Below are 6,663 nucleotides of genomic sequence, written 5' to 3' on the forward strand. Positions count from 1 at the left end.
GCCCCTGATAATTCATCATAGGTTCTTTTCTATTTTCTCTAAGTGTCAGCTGGTCTGAGAAATAAAGGGAAAGAGTACAAGAGGGAGAAATTTTAAAGCTGGGTGTCCGGGGGAAACATCACATGTTGGCAGGTTCCGTGATGCCCCCTGAGCCGTATAATCAGCAAGTTTTTATCAGCAGTTTTCAAAGGGGAGGGAGTGTATGGATAGGGTGTGGGTCACAGAGATCACATGCTTTAAGGGCCACAAAAGATCACAAGGCAGAAGGTCAGGATGAGATCACAAGGTGAGGGCAAAACTAGAATCACTAATGAACTTCCATGCCCCACTGTGCACGCATTGTCATTGATAAACAACAGGGTTCAAGAGCAGAGAACCAGTCTGACTAGAATTCGTCAGGCTGGAATTTCCTAATCCTAGCAAGCCTGAGGGCGCTGCAGGAGACTAGGGCGTGTTTCATCCCTGTCTACATCTGCATAAGGCAGACACTCCCAGGGTGGCCATTTTAGAGGCCCTGCCCTGGGAATGCTTTGTTTTCCCAGGGCTGTTAATTATTAATATTCCTTACTGGGGAAAGAATTCAGTGATATTTGTCTTACCTGTTTTTGGTAATAACAGAAATATGGCTCTCTCCTGCTTGGCCCACAGGCAGCCAGACTTTAAGGTTATCTCCCTTGTTCCCTGAAAATTGCTGTTATCCTGTTCTTAAGGTGCCCAGATTTCATATTGTGCAAACACACATGCTCTACAAACAATTTTTGCAGTTAACGCAGTCATAACAGGGTCCAGAGGTGACATAAATCCTCAGTTTATGAAGATGATGGGATTAAGAGATTAAAGTAAAGACAGGCATAGGAAATCACAAGAGTATTGATGGGGAAGTGATAAATGTCCATTAAATCTTCACAGTTTATGTTCTTCTGCCAGTGGCTTCAGCTGATCCTTCCGTTCGGGGTCCCTGACTTGCCACAACAGAAACCATATTAACTTCTATGTATATTTGTTTTTAGATGCTGTTGTAAATGGGATTGATTTCCTAATTTTTAAAAGATAATTGTTTGTGTAAAGAGTCAGTAGTATACACTGCTGATTTTTGTATGTTGATTTTGTATCTTGCAACTTAGCAGAATTTCTTTGCTAGTTTTTATGGGTTTTTTGGTGATATCCTTAGGGCTTTTTATATATAAGATTATGTCATCAGCAAACAGAGACATTTAGATGGCTTTTTTTTTTTTTTACTTGCATAATTGTTCTGCCTAGGACTTCCACCACTATGTTGAAAAGAAGTAGTGGGAGTGGGTAACCTTATATCGCTCTTGATCTTAGAGCAAAACCCTTCAACTTTTTGCCATTGAGTATGTTAGCTGTGGGGTTGTCATATATGGTCTTAATTGTGTTGAAGAACATTCCTTCTATCTATACCTATGTCGTTTTTATTATGAAAGAATTTTGAATTATATTAAATGCTTTTTCTGCATGGTTAAGATGATAATATGATTTTAATCCATCCTTCATTCTGTTAATGTAGTATGTTACATTTATTGATATGTATATATTGAACCATCCTTGAATTATAGGAATAAATCTCATTTGATCATGGCATGTGATCCTTTTAATGTGTTTTTGAATTCAGTTTGCTAGTATTTTCTTGAAGATTTTTGTATCTGTGTTCATCAGGGATATTGACCTGTGATTCTGTTTTCCTACAGTGTTCATATCTGGCTTTGGTATGAGATTAAGGCTGGTTTCAAACAAATAAGATTGGAAATGTTCTCTTCTCTTCATTCTTTTGGAATAGTTTGAGAATTATTGCCATTAATTGTTTCATTGCTTGATAGAATTCACTTGTGAAGCCATCTGGTAATTGGCTATTCTTTGTTGGGGCTTTTTGATTACTGATTCATTTTCCTTTCTCATGATTGGTCTGTTCAGACTTTTTATTTATGCTTCAGTCTTGGTAGGTTGAATATTTCTAGGAATTTATCTATTTCTTCTAGGTTATTCAATTTATTGGCTATAGCTGTTCATAATAGTCCCTATGATCCTTTATATTTCTGTAATATGAGTTGTAATGTTTCTTTTTCATTTATAATTTTTTGTATCTGAGTCCTCTTTTTTTCTTGGTTAGTTTAGCCAAAGAATTGCCAATGTTTTTTATCTTTTGACAAAACCAAGTCATGGTTTTGTTGACCTTTTGTACTCTCTTTGTAGTCTCTGTTTCATTTATTTCTGCCCTAATCTTTATTTCTTTTTCATTCCTTCCTCTGACTTTGACCTTAGTTTATTCTTTTTCTGATTTCTTGGGATGTGAAGTTAGGTGGTTTATTTGAAGTCTCTTTTTTTCTTAATGTTGGTATTTATCACTATAAACTTCCCTCTTATAACTGCTTTTTCAGCATCCTGTAAATTTGAGTATGTTGTATTTTCATTTTTATGTGTCTCAAGATACTTTTTGATTTCCCTTTTTGATTTCTTTTTTGATCCATTGGTTGTTCAGAAGTGTGTTGTTTAACTTTCACATATTTGTGAATTTTTCAAAATATTCTTGTTATTTATTTTTAGTTTCATACCATTGTGGTTAGAAATAATACTTGATCTTAATATTTTTAAACTTGTTAAGACTTGTTTTGTGGCCTAATGTATGGCCTGTCCTGGAAAATGTTCAGGTGCATTTAAGAAGAATATGTATTCTGTTGTTTTGCGATGGAATGGCCCATATGTATCTGTTAGACCCATTTAGTCTATATTGTTATTTAAATCTGCAGTTTCCCTTCTGATTTTCTGTCTGGATGGTCTATCCATTGTTAAAAGTGGGATATTGAAGTCTTCTACTATTATATTGCTGTCTGTTTCTTCCCTTAGTTTTGTTAATATTTACTTTATATATTTAGGTGCTCTGATGTTGGGTGCATATATAATTACAATTTTTATATCCTCTTAATGGATTGATTATTTTATCATTACATAGTGACCTACTTTGTCTCATGACAGAATTTCACTGAAATTAATATAAGTATAGTCACTCATGTTATTTTTTGGTTACCATTTGCATAGAATAACTTTGTCTGTCTCTTTACTTTCTGTCCATTTATGTCCTTCAGACTAAAGTGTGTCTCTTGTAGACAGCATATTTTTGGATCTTGTTTTTTAAATCCATTCAGCTACTTTGTTTCTTTTGATTGGAGAATTTAGACTATTTACATTGTAAGTAATTATTGAAAGGACTTACTATTGCCTTTAATTGTTCATTGTCTTCTGATTGTTTTGTAGATCTTTTGTTTCTTTCTTCTTTCTTGTTGTCTTTGTGATTTTTTGGGTTTTCTTAGTGGTACATGTTGATTTTTTTTCTATTTATCTTTTGTGCATCGACTATAGAGGTTATTTTTGTCGTTAACATGGGGCTTACATAACCTCTTTTTAGTGGATAACAACTTTAATCATATACAAAAACTCTACACTTTTATTTTTCTCCATGTTTTATGCCACAGTTTATATATTTTTATGTTGTATATAAAAATTATATATATATTAGTTTATATTAAATTATTATAGCTATAGTTTAAAAATATTTTTTTGTATTTTAACTTTTATACTAGAATTGGAAGTGAAATACACACTGCTATTACAGTATTAGAGTATTCTGATTTTGACTGTGTATTAAACTTTCCCTATGAGTTTTATACTTTCATATGTTTTCTCTTCTCCTTCCTTCCTTCCTTTCTTCCTTCCTTCCTTCCTCTCTCCTATTATCTTTCTTTCCCTCCCTCCCTGTCTCCCTCCCTCCGTCCCTTCCTTCCTTCCGAGTCTTGCTGTGCTGCCTAGGCTGGAGTGCAGTGGCATGATCTTGGCTCACTGTAACCTCAGCCTCCTGGGTTCAAGTGATTCTCCTGCCTGAGGGAGAATCAAGCAATTCTGCTGAGTAGCTGGGACTACAGACATGTGCCATCATGCCCGGCTAATTTTTGTATTTTTAGTAGAGATGGAGTTTCATCATGTTGGCCAGGCTGGTCTCAAACTCCTGGCTTCAATGGATCCACTTGCCTTGGCCTCCCAAAATGCTGGATTACTGGCGTGAACCACCACCTCTGACCTCATATGTTTTCGTGTCTTACTTAGCATTCTTTCATTTCAATCTGAAGAATTCCCTTTAGCATTTTTTGGTAGGCAAGTCTTGTAGTGATGAACTCTCTGAGCTCTTGTTTCTCTGGGAATGTCTTCATTGCTTTTTCATTTCTGAAGGATAGCTTTGCGAAGTACAGTATTTTTGCTTGTAGTGTTTTATTTCAGCACTTTGAATATGTCATCCCACTCCTTTCTGACTTGCAGGATTTCTGTTGAGAAGTCTATTGTTAGCCTTATGTAGGTTCCCTTGTATGTGATGAGCTACTTTTCTCTTGCTTCTTTCAAAATTTTCCATCTTTGACTTTCACAATTTTATTACAATATCTTGGAATATTCTTTTTTTGGGTTAATTTGTCTTGTGATTCTTTGAGTTTCATGGATCTAGATATGTATATCCTTTTCAAGATTTGGGAATTTTTAGTTAGTATTTCTTTAAATAAGTTTTTTGTCCCTTTTTCTCTCTTCTCCTTCTGACACTGTCATAATTTATACATTTGTATGCTTGATGGTGTCCATAGTCCTTTATGCTTTTTCTCTTTTTCCTTTTTTGATCCTCTAATTGGCTAATTTCTGATGACCTATCTTTGAATTCACTAATTCTTTCTTTTGCATGATTGAGTTAGTTGTTGAAACTCTTTATTGAATTTTTCTATTCTTTTATTGTATTATTCAGCTCCAGGATTTCTGGGGTTTTTTTGTCTTTACTATGGTTTCTATTTTTTTGTTAAACTTTTCGCTTTGTTCATGCATTATTTTCCTAATTTTGTTTAGTTGTCTATTTTGGCTTTCTTGCTTCTCATTGAGCTTCTTTAAGATAATTATTTGAATTCTTTTTCATGCAGTTTATAGATCTCATTTCTTTGGGGTTGGTTATTGGAGTTTTATTAGTTTCATTTGGTGGTGTCATGTTTACATGATCCTTTGTTATCTGTGTAATCTTGCATTGGTGTCTGAATTTATTCAGGTATAGTTCTTTCCACTCAAATGTAATAGGGTGTACAGAATGACAGAGAAATTAGGGAGTTCTCAAGAGAATGGCTATAAAGATAGGTTATGAATTTTTCCATAAATGGGAAGAGAAATAAAGATAAAAAAGATGCTGATTTAGATGAGAAGTAAAGAGACCAAATACTCAGGTGCCAATGGGGTTGAAGAACTGTTATGTTGGGAATAGTCCAACAAGCAAGATAGAAAATCAGAAAGGAGATGCTTTATGTAGTTAGTTTGGAGAATGGAGATTGGGCAGTTTTGTGATACTTTCTAGAGTGAGATGAGACTATGGAGGAGGGGTAGTGGCAGAGAAGGTAGTTGAGGTGGAAGTCAGTGTATTCAATGAATCATCCATGTGGACGCTGAAATCTCCCAGGAATGTGGTAAGGATTGGGTGGAAAGGAAAAGCAGGTGCCAAAATCTTCGATGAATGAAAAGTTAGTAAATGACTGCAGTAGGTATGTGGAATAGCTAAATAATATGAACTTCAAAGAAGGAAGAGTCTTCTATAGGAGGATAAGCAACAAGGGGAATTGAGAGGGGTATTATTTCTAGCTTAGGACTAAGGAGTTCTTGAACCATGAGAGAATAATGGTCACCTCTTAATAAGACTTACAGGGAAGGATTTTTATCAGGGGGAGGAAGATTTCAATTTAAACCAAGAAGTGGATTGGGGGGAATATTCCAAAGAGCATAAGAGTTCTCATGTTTTCCAGGAGGGTCAATATTAAGTGAGGGTACAGCTAAGATTTGCTGCCATAATCAGGTCCTTCTGTCCTTTCCTGACTCTTTGCTTAACATATGCCCATTTATTTATCCATTTTTCTCATTGTCAGTAACCAAAGGAAATGGAAATGTGTAATTGGAATATTAGGATATAAACTTTGGGAGAAAACTGAATATTAAAATCTATTAAAATTATTTTAAAGTCCAGTCCAAGATATAGCATTACAATAATGACTTGTTTCCAATAATCAATAGAAAATAAGTGGAGGTGCATAATGACCCAGAGAGAATCTTCCCCAGGAACTGAGGTCCAGAGATGTATGATTGGATATTTTAACCTACTGGATCATAAGATTAGAAACATTTAATTGTATATTGTTCCTTTTAAGTAGACTGGGTACTGTTCTCACAAGACCTTTGTTATATCTTTAATAGACAAGATACTTGCTATTTTACTTGCTCATGTTGTATAAAAAATTGACATAGGTGGAAGGCCCATGCTACCCTCAGTACGGGTAAACCTGTGGTAGTAATACCACAGTTACAACAATGATGACAATAATTGTCATAGCACTATAGAAAGACACAATACAGAAATCTAAAGTAATGAGAGTAGCGTACTGACTTTAAAACATATGAACTGACCTATTGCTATCAATATACTGGAAGAAATCTTTGTAAAGATCCAAAGAGATAGAAGTATCCAAAGAGATAGAAGACATAATAGAAACATATTTCTTAACAATTTTTAACTCCTGGTTACCATTTGATTGTGGTAACCAGGGAGGGGGCACAATCAAGCAAACTAAACATCTGTAGATAACA

The sequence above is a fragment of the Chlorocebus sabaeus genome, chromosome 16 (assembly GCF_047675955.1).
Source record: "Chlorocebus sabaeus isolate Y175 chromosome 16, mChlSab1.0.hap1, whole genome shotgun sequence".
Taxonomy (NCBI): Eukaryota; Metazoa; Chordata; class Mammalia; order Primates; family Cercopithecidae; genus Chlorocebus; species Chlorocebus sabaeus.